Raw genomic sequence first — 18,033 nt, forward strand, 5'->3', positions numbered from 1 at the left:
TGCGTCGGGAGATTAGCTACATGGTGACTCACTCGCTGCATCGCCATTACGAGACCACGGTGAATACTTTGGAGCGTGTCGCTTTTCGGATGATCCGGGAAGTCATGAGGCATCGGTACCCTCCGTCGGGACCAGCTCTCGGGACCTATCAAGGAGAGGTGCCACTCCGGTCCCGTCCACCGTTGCCATGCGCATTGGCAGCACCGGAAGTGCCGAGTTCACCGGCATACGCCGTCGACATGGCGGAAGATATGTACCACTGGGAGGTGCCGGCCGGGACACTTGTTCAACATCAACATGGTAGAACTTGGGCACCGCCACAGTAAGGGTAGTGACGAGGGCAGCTGCTCTCATAGCGAGGATAAAGAGGAAGCTGGTCCACGCGATCGGCCCCGACACTGCCACAAGATCCTGGTGATGATCAAGATGGAGGCCGATTCCAGCGATCGGACCGTATTATCCGCACCACCGGCTCTCCCAGTATTTGGCGTCGACCTCACAGGTGACGGGAAGCTAGGGTATGGGTTCACCTCGGCTGATGAGCTAGAGGAAGTCGACATCGGCCCTGGGGATAAGCCGCGACCAACTTTTATCGGCAAGAAGTTAGATCCACAGCTCGGGAGTCGGATGATTGCTCTATTGAAAGAATACCCAGATTGCTTTGCATGGGACTACACGGAGATGCCGGGTTAGACGGGAGCATCATTGAACATCGGCTCCCCCTTAAGAAAGGATTTCGGCCGTTCCGGCAACGAGCACGTCGGATGAGGGCCGAAGTTCCGGAAGAAGTCAAGAAAGAAATCGAGAAAATGTTGGCCGCCGGGTTCATCGGGCCATGCGGGTATGCTGAGTGGATCTCCGGTATCGTTCCTGTAGAGAAGAAGGACGGCCGATGGCGTGTGGCCATCGATTTCCGAGATCTCAACGGAGCCACTCCAAAGGACGAGTATCCGATGCCGTGGCGAAACATTGATCAATGCAGCTGCTGGCCACAAGGTGTTGAGCTTCATGGATGGCAACGCCGGCTATAACCAAATCTTCATGGCTCCGGAAGATATACACAAGACCGCATTCGAGTACCGGGGCGAGTAGGCTTGTTTGAATATGTAGTCATGACCTTTGGGTTGAAGAATGCTTGGTGCAACGTACCAACGAGCTATGAATTATATATTTCATGATCTGATCGGTAAGTTGGTGGAAATCTATATCGACGACGTGGTAGTCAAATCTGTCTCCATGGAGGGACACTTGGATGATTTACGGCGCGTCCTAGACCGAACTCGGAAGTTCGGACTGAGAATGAACCCGAAGAAGTGTGCCTTCGGTGTGACGGCTGGTCAGTTCCTAGGTTTTTTGGTTCATGAACGGGGAATTGAAATCGGCCTGAAGAGTCAAGAGGCGGTGCGCACCATGCAACCGCCCACCACGAAGAAGGAGCTCCAACGTCTCATCGGCAAGATCAATTTTGTTCGACGATTCATCTCTAATCTGTCAGGACGAATCGAGCCATTCATGGCACTGGTGAAGACTAAATCTGATGACGAATTTCACTGGGGGGCAGAACAGCAGCAGGCGTTTGATGAGATTAAACGGTATCTGACGACGCCGCCTGTGCTAGTTCCGCCCCAGCAAGACAGGCCGTTCTACATCTACTTGTCAGTAGCTGACACGTCCATCGCTTCGGTAGTGGTGCAACTCTACGAGGGCGTTGAAAAGGTCGTTTTCTACCTCGGCGGAAGGATGTTGGACGCGGAAACAAGGTATCACGAGGTCGAAAGCTGTGCCTCTGCACTGTTCTTTACCTGCACCAAGTTGCATCACATCCTTTTGACGGCAGAGATCTTCGTCATATGCAAGTCGAGACGTTGTCAAGCACATCTTTGTCGGCCCTGTGTTGAAAGGCCGGCTGGGTAAGTGGATGTTTGCGTTGTCGGAGTTCGATCTCCGGTATCAGCCTGCGAAAGCAGTCAAAGGGCAAGCATTGGCCGATCTCATAGCTGAGCGAATCAGTACCAATATAGCAGCACTATCTATACGTGCATGGGCTATGTTCTTCGATGGATCGGCTTGCGATGATGGTTGTGGCATCGGCATTATGCTCGTGTCGCCTCGGGGGGCAGAATACTCCTTCTCCATCAGATTATCTACCCCTTGCACCAACAACGTAGCAGAATATGAGGCGGTACGTAAGGGGATGGAGTTGTTACTGGAAGCCGGGCGAGAGGCGGTAGAGCTTTTGGAGACTCCAAGTTGGTGATTAACCAGCTCACGGATGAATATAAGTGCGAGTGAATCGCTTTTCCCATATTGGATGGAATGCTCGTGAGTTGATGGCACGGTTTCGGTACATCAACTTTAATTGGGTCCCAAGATCCCAAAACACCGAGGCCAACAATCTCGCACAAATGGCGTCGAGGCTACATAGATATACTGATGGGTCAGAAGTTCGAGGTACAATTCCTGGAACGAGGATGATTGGAGAACCGAAATCTTCAATTACTTAAAAGATTCGGCTCGGGGGCACCTAAACGGATAAGATACAAAGCCATGAAGTATGTCCTCATAGGGGACGACATGTTCTACGGGACGTTGGAAGGGTTGCTACTCAAGTGCACAGGACCAAGCTGAGTCTAATCGGCTCTTACATGAGGTGCATGAAGGCGCTGTGGAACTCATCGATCGGCTCATAAGATGAAGTGGCTAATCGAGGCGATCGGGGTTTTATTGGCCCACCATGCTTGAAGATTGCTTCAATTACTACAAGGGGTGCCAAGCGTGTCAGATGTTCGGGAAGATTCAGATGGTACCAGCATCAGCGATGAACCCTATCATCAAGCCTTGGCCGTTCCGGGGGTGGGGCATGGATATGATCGGCAAAATCCATCCGGCGTCGAGTAAAAAACATGAATGGATTTTGGTTATCACAGATTACTTCACCAAGTGGGTGGAAGCCGTCCCTATGAAGAAGGTGAAATCAGAAGATGTGATCAAGTTTGTGAAAGAACACGTGATTCATAGGTTTGGGATTCCCCAAACTATCACGACCGATGGAGGTTCGGTCTTTGTTTCTAAAGAATTCAGGAAGTTCTGCGATGACATGGGGATTAAACTGATCCGATCATCTCCGTACTATGCTCAAGCTAATGGGCAAGCTGAAGCGTCCAATCAGAGCTTAATCAAGCTGATCAAGAGAAAGATTGACGAGAACCCTAGGGATTGGCATGAGAAGTTATCAGAAGCGTTATGGGCCTACCGCATGTCGTGCCATGGAGCTATAAAGACTTCGCCGTACCAGCTTGTCTATGGACAGGAAGCCGTATTACCTTGGGAAATTACGGCTGGATCAAGACGTGTCACGTTTCGAGAATGATCGACGGCGGAAGAATATGCAGCTTTGATGAGTGACACTATTGAGGACGCTAACGAGAACTTAGGCTTTGGTCGTTGGAGAAGATTAAGGAGAACAAAGCCGGGGTAGCTCGTGCCTACAATAAGAAGGTTAGACCAAAGGAGTTTCAAGTTGGTGATCTAGTATGGGAAGGCTGTGTTGCCGTTAGGAACCGGGGACAAGGCATATGGCAAATGGTCTCCTAATTGGCACGGTCCGGTACAAAGTCGTCCGAGGCCTTGAAGGGTAATGCATACATGTTGGAAGAGTTGGACGGCGAGAAGTTCCCAGTAGCCGTCAATGATCAACACCTCAAGAAGTATTTCCCAAGCATGTGGGATGATGGGCAGTAAGGTATGGAGGCCGATTTTAAATCGGCCAGTAAAAAAAAATCACAAATCACAGCCGATGCGCAGACATCGACTTGAGAAAACATACGGAGATAACAGTATGCAAATACAGCCGATGCACGGGCATCGACTTCAGAATAACAAAGCCGATACGCTGATATCGACTCTAGAGGAATAAGCTCAAATTAGCAAGTTAACGGAATCGGTTCAGACCAGAAGTCATGATGTGTGAGACGAATCTCCTAATGGGTTGCTGAGGAGTTCAATCTGATGGTTTGGACGAGAATTAGGCCTAGTGAGGCATGTTGGACCGCGTGGTTAGGCAACAGCTTGGCCTCAGATCGCATGCGAGCTGATGTCCTGCTATCGGCTCTTTGTACGGCGACTCCATTCAACGATCGGCAAAGTCGACAAGGAAGCAAAATTAATTGAGGAATATTTTCTTCATTAATAGAGGGATTTCTTACAAAGAAAGAGCCGATTGCTCAGGGAAGAAGAGGGCAAAAGCCAACTACTACTACTGATCCCTAATCTAGGGGCCATTGCTGCCCTCGTCGTCGGCTGCCTCCGGCGCAGGCTGCGATAGGCTCCTCATCGGAGCTTCCGTAGCCTTCTACGGGAGCCTCATCTTCCTCATCATCGTCATCGCTGTCGTCGTCCCACCGGGTGCGGAGGCGCTTCGGCTGGTGGGTAACCTTCAAGGGAGTCGTCGTCGTCCTCCTCCGCTTCTTCCTCGGAGGAGGTGAAATCGTCCCGGGAGAAGCGGTCGTCCTCGCTCTCCGCCTCCTCTTCCCCTTCGACGAGGAATTGAAGGTCGCCCTCTCCATCGGTCAGGGATTTGTCATCCTCAGACCAGATGGAGGAATCATGTTCCTCCTTGTCCCACGTCGTCGGGGCGAGAATGTCGTGCGCCGCCAACGAGCCCCACTCCGGCGTCGGCTCGCGAGATGAGGAAGAGTCAGAGAAGACCGACGAGGTGGAGGAGGAAGAAGAGGAAGACATGGCTATGGGAGATTGTGGGTTTTTTGGGTGCCGATGGCCAGAACAGAGCAAAGGGATGAAGTGGCAAACTGCTCAGGGCGGTTAAATAAAGGGGCTATAGTAGAAATTCAATGCCACAGCAATTTCCGAGGAGGCGGTGCCTAAAGACAGCGGTCAAATCACGCGGAATAGTTGAGAAGGCAGGGCCTCATGATGAGGAATGCTGCGACGGTTCTGCTCTGCCATGACATGACCCGACGAAGAAAAACAGAGTGATTTTGGAATTATCAATTCCAAAACCGAGGGGAGCATGTGTTATCACCGAGAATTTGACCAAGTCGAGAGGTGGGCCGCGATCAAGATGGGCTTAAAGATTATATACGGAAGAAATCCGTGAATCGGCCTTATATGCAAAGTTTGGGCTAGCATGCCCGTGTATCTGTAATATAGTAGATCGTATCTTAGATTAAAAGATAGAGTTTGACCCGTGCACGGTTAGGTGCACGCCTAGAATTAGAAAGTCCCTGGACTATAAATATGTATCTAGGGTTTATGAAATAAACAACCAACGTTCAACCACAAATCAATCTCGGCGCATCGCCAACTCCTTCGTCTCGAGGGTTTCTACCGGTAAGCATCATGCTGCCTAGATCGCATCTTGCGATCTAGGCAGCAGAAGCTTCATGTTGTTCATGCGTTGCTCGTACTGAAGCCTTTTTGATGGCGAGCAACGTAGTTATCATAGATGTGTTAGGGTTAGCATAGTTCTCCGTATCATATGCTGTCGTAGTGCAACCCTTGCATATCTTGCCGCCCTTACACCTATCTTAGGTGTAGGGGCGGCACCCCGCTTGATCATTATTTAGTAGATCTGATCCGTTACAGTTGCTCCTTGTTCTACAAGGATTAGTTTAATATCTGCAATAGTTAGGCCTTACAAAGGGTTGGAGGATCCAGCGGCACGTAGGGTGTCGTTTGCTAGTCCTAGGCAGGATGTTCCGAGGATCAACCTCGTGTTGGTTTTTAGGCCCTATCTAGGATCGGCTTACAATCACCGTGCGTGGCCGCGAGGCCCAATCGTGAGTAGGATGATCCGATTATGCGGTGAAAACCCTAAATCGTCGTAGATCGAGTTAGCTTTATCTTGATCAAGCAGGACCACCATATATTCGTGCACCTCGTACGAATCATGGGTGGATCGGCTCTATGAGCCGATTCACAGGACAACCTGAGAGCCGATCGAGGCTCGTATTTAATGTTTACATGTATGCCATGCAGGAAACTAAGCGAGGCATCTCCATCACCTTCCTGACCAGGTATAGGTCAGGTGGCACGCCCTTGCACCAGCATCGGACGTGCGTACCAGAAGCTTTGCGGGCCGTCGCTCGGAGGGACCAGGGCCAGCCGCAGCCCTAAGTTGTTCCCGGCTCTACTGTGTTGCCCGTCGCTGCCCGCCGGTGGGTTTCTGACGCCAACATCTTGTTACGTTGATTTTCTACTTCACTTTGGAATTCCTTGAACTTCTCGAAAGTCTCGGACTTATGTTTCATAAAGTAAATATACCCATATCTACTCAGATCATCCGTGAAGGTTAGAACATAACGATAACCACCACGCGATGCTACACTCATTGGTCCGCACACATCGGTATGTATGATTTCCGATAATTCTGTAGCTCGCTCCATTGTACCAGAAAATGGAGTCTTAATCCTTTTTCCCATTAGACATGCTTCGCATCTGTCAAGTGACTCAAAGTCAAGTGACTCAAGAAGTCCATCGGAATGGAGTTTCTTCATTCGCTTCACTCCAATATGACCAAGACGACAGTGCCACATATAAGTGGAATTATCATTCAATTTAATTCGCTTAGCATCAATGTTATGAACATGTGTATCACTACTATCGAGATTTAACAAGAATAAACCATTCATCTCAGGTGCATGGCCATAAAAGACATTACTCATATAAATCGAACAACCATTATTCTCAGACTTAAACGAATAACCGTCTTGCATCAAACAAGATCTAGATATAATGTTCATGCTCAACGCAGGTACCAAATAACAATTATTGAGGTTTAAAACTAATCCCGAAGGTAGATGTAGAGGGAGCGTGCCGACGGCGATCACATCGACCTTAGATCCATTTCCAACGCGCATCGTCACCTCGTCCCTCGCCAGGCTTCGTTTATTCCGCAGTTCCTGTTTCGAGTTACAAATGTGAGCAACCGAACCAGTATCAAATACCCAGGCACTACTACGAGAACCAGTAAGATAGACATCAATAACATGTATATCAAATATACCTTTCTTCTTCACGTGGCCGCTCTTCAGATCGGCCAAGTATTTGGAGCAATTACGCTTCTAGTGCCTCTTCCCCTGGCAGTAATAGCACACAGTCTCAGGCTTAGGACCAGCCTTAGGCTTCTCAGAAGGCGCCGCAACTTTCTTGCCGCCCTTCTTGAAGTTGCCCTTGTTAGGCTTGCCCTGCTTCTTGAAACTGGTGGTCTTGTTGACCATCAACACTTGGTTCTCCTTCCGTATTTCTACTTCAGCAGATTTCAGCATGGAAAAGAGTTCAGGTAAATCTTTGTTCATGTTCTGCATGTTGTAGTTCATCACGAAGTTTTTGTAACTTGGTGGCAGTGATTGAAGGACACGATGAATACCCAGCTGGTTAGGGATCATCATCCCCAAGTCACTGAGCTTCTTCGCGTGTCCGGACATGGCGAACACGTGCTCACTAACGGAGTTGCCCTCTTCCATCATACAACCAAAGAACTGTTTCGAGGCCTCATAGCTCTCCACGGCCGCATGAGTTTCAAAGATAACCTTGAGCTCACGCATCATCTCACAAGGGTCGTGGTGCTCAAAACGCTTTTGGAGCTCTGCCTCTAGGCTGCACAAGATGGCACACTGAACTTCGGAGTACCGAGTCGCCCGAGTCTCGTAAACATTCTTTACGTCCTCGGATACTGCAGGAGGTGGTGGGGGACCTAGCGGTGCATCGAGCACATATTGCAGGCTTCCACCAGTGAGGAAAATCCTCACATGACGGAACCAGTCAGTGAAGTTGCTACCATTGCTCTTAAGCTTTTCTTTCTCTAGGAACTGGTTAAAATTGATGGAGGGGGGCGCCATGATCTACAACATACTAGATTTAGATGTGCGCCTTGGCGCACGATCCCGTAAAATTCGTTCTAATTTACACTTATATATCAAAGATAAAAAAAAATAGACAAAAATGATAACATATTCTGTAAGGCATATATAGCCAATTTACACATGTACACGGAACACAGTCCTTTCAACTATACTTCTTTATGTATTATCTACTTGCAATAGAAATATATAAAAAATGGAACACACACTCGAATGCGACCGTGCTTGCTAATTCTCTAGTGCAGAAGGTGCGGTCTAACCCAACACCTGCCACACACACATCCTCAGCAACACATGTCCATCTCCCTCTGTGACTCTACCTGTCATCTTTTGTTTTGCGAATCCTCTGATACTGCTTCGTCCTTATCTCCTTTCTCCTATCTTTGAGCTTCGACCTGGAGAGGAATGCTGGTGTTGAAGAGGAGAGGCGAGTAGACGGGACTCAGCGTCGCCGAGGCTGGGCACCTGCTCCCAGGCTGCGTTGTGCGCTCCTTTGTGATGGGGAGCGGGCTATCATGGGCTCATGGCGCTGGCGTCCGTGGCGAGCATGCTTCGGTGGCTGAAGGCGTGCACACACGTGCGAGTGTCGTGCCGCCGTAGCCAATTGTCGCTGGATGCAAGGGCCATCGCATCTCGCATGCCCAGCCGGCGGGGAGACGTGCGACAACGCCATTCCAAGCAATAGCAAGACAACATTTTGTCTGCAGGGCAAGAACGACATCAGAATTGCCTGTTTGAGCTAAGAATTTCAACAACTTTCTTCTCTTTCGTGCGGGTAAAAGATAGTTGCAGGATCCTAGGCTTGGGTCAAGATAAAGAGCGATCCAGGGTGATCTCTCTAAAGATAAAGAGCGGGTAAATTCTATGTATGGCTGTTTGTAGTACAGTACACAACTTACTGTAAATTGTTGCAGTGATGCAGGTCCGGCTGGAACGGCGGCATCCATTTCTTGGAGGGCCGTAGAGGAGAGGGGGTAGAGATTCTATAGCAGGTTGCCGGTATTCAGGCCACGCCCAAACACGCCAAGCCTATGGTCTTTGGCGAACTCATGGATGCTACTGTCATCATTGGCTCGTCTCGTCTTCCTCTCGAAGGTACATCGAAAATAAAACAAATGCACCTGCAAGCATAAGGTGTTATATGAAGTCAAATAAATTACCCAAGCCTTCGAAATATCCTATGAAATAAAGCAAAATGCACCTGCAAGTCTTATTCATGTAAATATGAGGTTCTCTGCGTAAACCAGGTAAACTATATTAGTATATAAGAATAAGCGAAATAGAACATAATACATGTCTAGACTGGTCATTCGAGTAATGTCTAACAAGAGCATATGAAATCACAGCAAGTAAAACATCGGTGTATGTTGTCTTTAGATTAAATCTTGTGGGTTCTCTCTTACTGTGGGTTATCGATAGATCACTGTATGTAATTCGGAGACGGCTGGATTTAGGAAAATAAGACCAATTAAGCAAAGAAAGAACTTGCATTATACTATCATCCTCCGAGGAATCACTGCCATAAGCACAAGTAAGCCCATCCATATAAAAAGACGAATTAGAACCTGCACCACAAATGAAAAGAAAATTAAGCTTTCATTGACAATCTCATAAGGAATAAGACTACTATTTTGAAAGCTATGTAACTGAATTTTATCATACTTAGATGAAAGGCAATAGGATTTCACTACTCATTGCTACCTCTTTAGGCGTACTTATCCATGAGCATTGCTTACAAATAGTGCCCACTTCTCCACCCCTTAAACTCTATGTAACTGAATTTATCATACCTAGGTGAAAACTAATCAGATTTCCTTACTCATTGCCACTTCTTGTAGCCCCTTTTAATTTCTTAATTACTTATATAGGCTCCTTCCGTCTGGTTCATATCATGTCCAACTTTGTCAGGTAACACACGTTTGGAAGATTTTATAAAGTCATCTTCGGCTACACTAGTTGGGCCTGCTTACTACTCTACTTCCAAGTGCTCTTCTTTTATGACTACTTTAGGTAAACTTGTTTTGATTTTCATGTGGTTCTTTTTCGGGGCTAATTACATATGAAAATTTAGAAATGCCCAAACACTACTATATATATAGAAAATTTAGAACTATGCCAAGAGGTGCATACATAATAAACATCACCGAAAGATAACATAAACAAAATAATAGGGGATTTACACCTTATCGATCCCATGTGACTGAATGTACGATGCATGTAAATTATCAGCAATATTTTTACATCACCACAAGTTGAAAAGTGTGATAAAAGGGAACAACAAATGGAAACTGTAGGATAAGACCTTGTTCATGGAATGGGATAAAACAATGTTCGGTGACCTTATTCTTTCTATACCTGAATACCGTGAAGGCATATGTTTACTCCAGGCCTCCTTGATCCTCGTAGGTCAGCATGTCCTGAGATGTTTGTATCTTTAACCTAGCAAGGTCGTAAAAATGATGGCTCTGACTCGTTTTTTAAAATAGAGGTATGCAAGAAACATGACGGAGAAAAGAAAGATGAAAGTAGCGGTGATACCAGTATGGAGGTCTGGCCCAGGGAATTTTGCTCACACACATGAGATCAAATTTGTAGAAGCGTAAACTCAAAATTAAATCATATATCTCAGCGGCTGCCAAAAAAGCATATATCTCAGAGCAGAGTTAAAACATAAACAATCCTTGCTAGGCTAACATGAGTGACCGACTATAGAAACATCAACAATAGAAAGAAGGCTGATGCACCCTTAGTCAAAGCCAATGAGGGAAATACAGAAAATGGCACAAAATGAATGGTGAAACTTAATGATAGATCATATAACAAAATGCAGTGAGTAAAACATCTAAACAGGGACAAGTTCTTACCAAACCCCAACTGAAAAAGCAGTGAACCTTGACGGCGATACGGTCTAGAAACCTGAGCTGACTACCTACACAAATAGAAAATAAAATCACTGCTTGTGAATTCGTGTAACTGTGAATAATAAGATACAAACATCTTACACAAAGCTAAAACGTTATTCCGGAGGATGAAAATAAGCATATGCTAAGTAATTTAGCTGGGAAGAACGCCAACCAAAAGTAAGCATGAGTGAACTATTTCTCTCTTTTCCACAGCATGCGCATACAACCAAAAACTTATGGTATTATAGGTAGAAGAGAACACAGTTATCTGAAACACAACATAATGGGCAGTATGAGACTTTAACGTACATCATAGCAAGATGAAGATGTGCATGTTTCTGTTGCTCCCTTGAAATATAAAAAATGGTTTAATAGCACCACATACGTTGACAAAACATCATAATAGATGAGGTAAAATCAAACAAAACAATCATCTCGCTTGCTCTGAAGGGTTCACAACACTAAATAGTATATATCAGTAAACCAGCCACTCGAAATGGATACAATGAAATTAACTATAGCACAAAGCAGAACAGTTGGTAGCTTCAAACAAATCACTTTAGAGCCGTGGCATGAAAACTAAGCTACGTAAATGGACGGGCGTATATATTTCTTATGATTTTATTTACCTAAGTCAGAATAAAACATGTAGAGAAGTTAATCCCATTTTCTTTACCTTCTTTTCACCTCTTTGGCACTTCAAACGTGAGCTATCAAGAAAAGCCATCAGCTAAGCTCCATCCATGGAGTTCAGGAAAGCAACCAGGAAATCTAGACCCATGAAGGCACATTACGCAAGTCCATCAGATAAGATGTAAACTGAAAGTGCACAAGTCAGAGGGAAAGGTTGAGAATAAAATTAAATTATGTTTTCGAATCGCTCACAATTTTGCAATGCCTTTTTCTTATATATTTGTGTCAAAAGTATGAGGTGGAGATAAAATGCAACACATAGCCATCGACATAATATTATGACCGTGATAAACAGGGGTAGATAAAACTAATAAGCACGTGCTTACATAGTAGAAGCTTGTGCTTATCAACACAAACAAACATGTAAGATGCAAAGCAGGGAAGGGCAAAATTCATAAATAGGCTGTATGCGCATATTAGCAATTACCTGCTCATAAGAAGAGGATAAAATCAAAGTGCTGGATCTTTCAATTGCCAGTACCAACACGGTAGTTCCATCTAAGCTATTATTTTTCAAGCTGAATGTTTGAATCAAATATAACATAAACCAACATCTCTAATCTACGATAGCACAAATTAACACATGTAAAAGACAAACGAGCATACACATTAAATCTAATAAATCGTATCTCTCCAATGGCAAGAAAGGCATCCAGTCCACCGCAGCAAACAACCACTACAACTTGATAGAATAGGTTACCTGTGGGCAAAACGTTTGTCACTACAAAAACTTCGAAAACAGCATCGAAACCTTGTTGTGTGGAGCAAATCCCACACCTTCATATACGCGAAGAGATCTGGAGTTCCATGTCATCCATAAGCAAATATTTGACCATTTGAATCACAAATAATATAGTTTCAGTTAGGAACAAGTCATGAGTAATTTGCAAATTTTCAGTTGAAGAGCTGAACCAGTACCTTCATTTATCTCATATTCATAGTTGCTTATGCTCATACAAATATACCAAGCAGAGAATGTATGCGTCGTGTAAATTAACCTGCAGGTTTACTATGCAAAACTTTATGTTTGCATTCCTGTGTTTTATGCTAATTAAACATTTTTCTTTTTTAACACTGATCATTCTACTCTAAATTAGAACAAGTTATAGGAGAGTAGATAAGAGAGACATAGCAAAGAGAATTAATTTAGTAGTAATGCCATAAGTTCAGAGCATTACCGGTAGCATGTAAAGCAGATCAAGTATATTAATTAAATTATTATTCATGTAGAAAAAGAAACCTGCATCTGCATGAACAAGAAAAATAAAATTCAGAACACTGCGCAAAGTTCTTCCAAATTCTCACATTCAGAAATACACGGATGCATTCACTTGTCAACCAAGCAAACTGTAATATATCAATTTTTACTCATAGATAACAAAACAGGGGAATGACCTTGCAAATGTATTCTGACACCCAAATATGTATGAGTGCTCAGTAAGGTTCCTACTAACACACAAGCAAATGCAACAATACAAAAGCCCTAACTGTGAGTAAATGCAAAACACATCCCATGGTACCTGGGAATCACATTGATTGTAAAATTTAGAAAACTGGCCAAAGTTGCTTCGCATTCTCACATTCAGAAATACACGGATGCATTTATCTGTCGACCAAGCAAAACGCAATATATCAATTTCACTCATAGATAATGAAATCATTCATTATAGCTTTCGCAATGCCAAAGTCAATTAGTTTCAGAGATCTCCTCACAAGCACAAAATTGGCAGGCTTCAGATCGGAGTGTACTATCCATTTCCTCTATGTATCGTATTGCCTGCTTCAAGCATTTATAAAAACAAAAAAAGGGAAAGTTGAGAATGTGCTCGAACGTTTGAAATTCAGAATACAAATATTGTGTTTCAGCATATTAATAATGCAGGTGCCAGATCTTGCAAATAATAAATAAATGCACATACCTTTAGTGCACAATATAAGTTGTTAGATCAAAATTACTGAGCATACATGATACATGCATCTTGAAAAGAACATTGTTCCCCGTCTGAAAACCACATGCAACAGAAACATCATTTTCTTTTTTTCTTCTTCTTTAGAGACGTAATAATTTATAGACACAAATAAATAACAGTGGGGAATCTAAAAAAACATTAATATTGTTTGATTATGCTCATCTCATTCTTCAAGGTAAAATTAAGAACCTACACAGAGATAAATCATATGCCTGGGATAACCTGACCAATTATAACAGAGAGTGCTAAACTTTACAATACAAATTGATCAACAATATAACTATGACAAAGTGAGGTTTGACTCCCAATTTATGTCATTTGAGAGCTCAGATCTTGTATTGGTTCAGGACACCTTACACACAAAAAAACAGATGGTATTATAGATCAGATCTGCATGGCAAAGTTGTACCATCATGAGTACAAGTTGTAGCTAGAAAAGCCAGTCACATCTGCATTCAAATCATCCTAAATTTATATTGATATATATATCTAGTAAATTTATCAAAGAACACTCACACAGAAAACAGAAACCTCTTCGAGTGCTTCATGATACTCATACAGAGTTGACTGCCAAAAAGCAATTTTATATTTCGCCTTCATGATACTCATACAGAGTTGACTGCCAAAAAGCAATTTTATATTTCGCCTGCAACTGCAGAGAACACTAATTTGAGTTAATTTGGTAGGGTATATAGAATAAAATACGAATGCAAGAATTCAGTTCTGGACATCAAAAAATGCACAAGAGATTGTTGTGTGCAGCAAGAATTCAGTTCTAGACACTACTAAACTGAACAGTGAGGCAAAACCACCGAGCCAATCTCACACTTAGATACTCCATGGAAAGCCTAGGACATATTATACCATTTACATTTAGAGAATAATTCCAACTCGTGGAAATAATAACCATTTTCTGCACGCCTAATATGTTCTTGGCTGAAGAATTGTAGCCCATTTTCCTCAAACGAAGTGTCCGTATTTGTTGGTCATTTGTGTAGACCTATGGGCATACCACCGACGCTCCGCAACAATCAGTCCTCGCCACATCAATCTGCATCCTCACTCGTCTGGTGTTCTCAACACTACAACAAAACAAGAGTGCAAAGGGTTGCAGTAATCACATCTCATAGCTCAAAACAGCCCCTGAAAATTCCAACCAAACAATCCATTGCTGACCCATTTGAAAACCAATGTCTGAAAGTACAAGTAAAAGAGAAGGAAAAGAAGAAGAGAATAAATGTAAAGAAGCTCACATGCACAAAAGCTTTCTTTGCAGATCCGTGATACCTCTGGTAAACAACCCCTGAAAATTCCAACCAAACAATCCATTGCTGAACCATTTGGAAACAAATGTCTGAAAATACAAATAAAAGAGAGGACAAGAAAGAAGAGAATAAATGTAAAGAAACTCACCTGCACAAAAGCTTTCTTTGCAGATCCGTGATACCTCCGGTGGTTGCAGGAACATGGAGATCATGTGGGAGAGAAAAAGAGAAGAGGAAATAGAGACAAGAGAGAGGAGGAGGAGGAGGAGGAGGAACCTGCAGGCCCTCTTCAAAGAAGAGGCAGAGGAGGACAGACCAAGGTGGAGGAGGCCAGCAGTCCAGCACGACCCGTCCAGATCTGGGCACGAATCGGCTGTGTACCTCGGCAGGTCGTCTTCATCTCCATCCCACCCGGCGACCAACGTTCCTTGAGGTGCTCTTGGTAGTCCATCCGCCGTCCGCGCGCCGACCACCGGGAGCTCGAGCAGGGTGCTGGGGGCGCCAGAGCGCACGTCGACGGCCTGGTGGCGCCCTTCCCGCGAGCCTCGTCGTCGTGCTCGGCGGCCCCTCGTCTCGCGCCGTCCTCCCTGGTTCCACCTCCCAACCGCGCGACCAGCGCCGCTGCTCGCACGCCTCCGCGAGACCGCATCCATCTCGTGGCTGCCGCCCCTTTGTCGATTGGGGAGAAGAGGAGATTGGCTAGGGATTGGCGGAGGTGGGCGGCGGCTCATGGGGATAGGCTAGGGTTCCTACAGGCATGAGCGATTGGGGGAGGAGACAGCGATGGGATTGAGAGAGATGGCGCTCGGGAGGGGATTGGCAGGTCACCGAAGGAAAGGACCAAACTACCCCGCGCGGACAAGATATTTTGCCTGGCCGGTGAGACGAGCGCGACCCAGAAACGACCCACAGAGACTGACACATGGACCCAACCGACCGTAGGACCCAAACGCAGCCAGACGCGGGTAGATAATGGCCATCGCATGGCTTTCGCTAGTGGGAGGCGCTGCAGAAACCGACGGCTGAGATTGATTTTCGGCCAGCCTCTGTAAAAATCGAACGGTTCACGTGCTTAGATCGCTGTGAGAGCCCCATGGGGGTGCAGCAATTATACCTTTAGATTTGCAAAGAGTTTAGACTAAGTTTATGATAAAATGAGTTCAATTTTAATTCTTAAATTAACTAGGTGAACTCCCACTCAAAACAACATCCCTCGCATTGTCTTGGTGATTACACGAACCAAATCCACTACACCAAGTCCGATCTTCACGAGAAAAGATGTAGGTTCAAAGGCGAACACTCAAAGTGTTCATCATATCATTCATATGACTCATGCTCTACCTTTCGGTACCCCGTGTTCCGAGACCATGTCTGTACATGCTAGGCTAGTCAAGGCAACCTTAGTATCCGCGTGTGCAAATCTGGCTTGCACCCGTTGTATGCACATGTAGAGTCTATCACACCCGATCATCACGAGATGCTTCGAAATGACAAGTCTTAGCAACGGTGCATACTAAGGATGAACACTTTATTATATTGATATTTAGTGAGAGGGATCATCTTATAATGCTACCGTCGCGATCTAAGCAAAATAAGATTCATAAAAGGATTAACATCACATGCAATTCATAATGTGTGATATGATATGGCCTTTCTTCTTGTGCTTTTGATCTCCATCTCCAAAGCACGGACATGATCTCCATCATCATCAGCATGGCGTCAAGGTCAGTGGCGCCTCTTCATGGTTGTCCATCACTTATAACTACTATAACAACTACTTGAAATAAAGCTATTACATGATGAATAGACACGCATGTCTTTAACAAAATTAAAGACAACCATTAGGCTCCTGCCGGTTGCCATAATACAACAATGAACATCTCATACATCAAATATAATCATCATCACATTATGGCCATATCACATCACCAAACCCTGCAAAAACAAGTTAGACGCCTCTAATTTGGTTTGCATATTTTATGTGGTTTAGGGTTTTCGAGTAAGATCCAATCTACCTACGAACATGAACCACAACGGTGATACTAGTGTTGTCAATAGAAGTGAAAATTGTAATCTTCACTATGGTGGGAGAGACAGATGATACGTCCAAAACGTATCTATGAGACGCGGTCATGTAAAGTTAGCCCGGGCCGCTTCATCCCACCATCCCACAAGATGCAAAGTACACAAACTAAAGCAACAAAAGCATCAACGTCCACAAAACCATTGTGTTCTACTCGTGCAATAGATCTATGCATAGACATGGCTCTGATACCACTGATGGGGTTCGTTGCATAGAAAACAAAAAAATTCCTACCGCAAAGACGAATAAATCCAAGATCTAATCTATGGAACACCCAAGATCTAATCTACAAGATCGGAGCAACGAGATGGAGATGAGAGTAACCCTCGAAGATTCCAAAGCCTACGAGATTAATCTCGTTGTTGATGTAGACGATCGTCCCCGGTGCTGCAATCCGGCAGCACTTCCGTACTCGGTCGCGCGTACGGTGTCGATGAAGCCCCTTCCTCTCCCCGTTCCAGCGGGCAGCAGATGTGTGGTAGATCTCCACGGAATCCCAGCAACACGACGGCGTGGTGGTGGTGGTGGAGAAGAGTTGCTGCAGGGCTTCGCCTAAGCCTGCACAGCGTATGGAGGAGGAAGAGAGGGGGCGGCTAGGGTTGGATCAGGGGGGCTTTGGCCGGCCACCCCCTCCCCTCCTTATATAGGTGGAGGGGTCGGCCTAGGGTTTCCCCTAGGGCCCACCCTCCCCTTGGCCGGCGCATGGAGGGGGGAAAACCCCTCCCCCAAGTGTTCCCCTTTATCTCTAAATCAAACCATTTAATTTTCAGAGATATAATCTATCTCTAGATTTAAACCATTTAAACTAGAGATAGATCTTATCTCCAAGGGGGGCCGGCCTGGGCCCACATGTCACAGTGGGCAGGACCCACCATGCCATGTGGCACCTATGTGGCCTCTCCCGGGGTGGTGGGCCCAGTGGTGGCCCTCTAGAACCATCTAGAAGCTCCGGTCAAAACACCGGACTTTTCCCGAACCCCGGAAAATAACTTCCCTTATATGAATCTTATTCTCCGGACCATTCCGAACCTTCTCGTGATGTCCTGGATCCCATCCGAGACTCCGAAAAAAACTTCTGACTATCTCATATTCCGAATCTACTTATGCGACATCGAACCTTAAGCGCGTCTGACGTGGGCATAACCCTTTGGGTACTCGACATTGCCATACCCGGTGCAAACTATGAAGCTGGACCATCACAAGGACTCAACAAACTGGACCTACACGCGCCTCAACTTG

General features: G+C 45.2%; 3 long non-coding RNA genes across 4 annotated transcripts; all 3 read right to left on the reverse strand.

The window, feature by feature from the left end:
• Positions 1–7,987: 7,987 nt before the first annotated feature.
• LOC124706103 lies at positions 7,988–10,756 on the reverse strand. 2 transcript variants are annotated; one of them, XR_007004279.1, is made up of 6 exons: positions 10,419–10,756; positions 10,236–10,297; positions 9,284–9,445; positions 9,082–9,114; positions 8,780–9,001; positions 7,988–8,581 (listed from the first exon to the last, which is right to left on the reverse strand). It is a non-coding gene; the product is annotated as an uncharacterized LOC124706103 (long non-coding RNA). The 2 variants fall into 2 exon arrangements; XR_007004280.1 differs by having other exon boundaries at positions 10,236–10,319; positions 10,419–10,429.
• A 1,180-nt stretch (positions 10,757–11,936) lies between these two features.
• Positions 11,937–12,421, reverse strand: LOC124706104. Its single transcript, XR_007004281.1, has 3 exons — positions 12,395–12,421; positions 12,177–12,273; positions 11,937–11,994 (listed from the first exon to the last, which is right to left on the reverse strand). It is a non-coding gene; the product is annotated as an uncharacterized LOC124706104 (long non-coding RNA).
• Positions 12,422–12,684: 263 nt separating this feature from the next.
• Positions 12,685–13,475, reverse strand: LOC124706102. The gene is made up of 4 exons (XR_007004278.1): positions 13,396–13,475; positions 13,190–13,253; positions 12,997–13,082; positions 12,685–12,722 (listed from the first exon to the last, which is right to left on the reverse strand). It is a non-coding gene; the product is annotated as an uncharacterized LOC124706102 (long non-coding RNA).
• Between the last annotated feature and the right edge of the window lie 4,558 nt (positions 13,476–18,033).

Source organism: Lolium rigidum, chromosome 4, assembly GCF_022539505.1.
Source record: "Lolium rigidum isolate FL_2022 chromosome 4, APGP_CSIRO_Lrig_0.1, whole genome shotgun sequence".
Taxonomy (NCBI): domain Eukaryota; kingdom Viridiplantae; phylum Streptophyta; class Magnoliopsida; order Poales; family Poaceae; genus Lolium; species Lolium rigidum.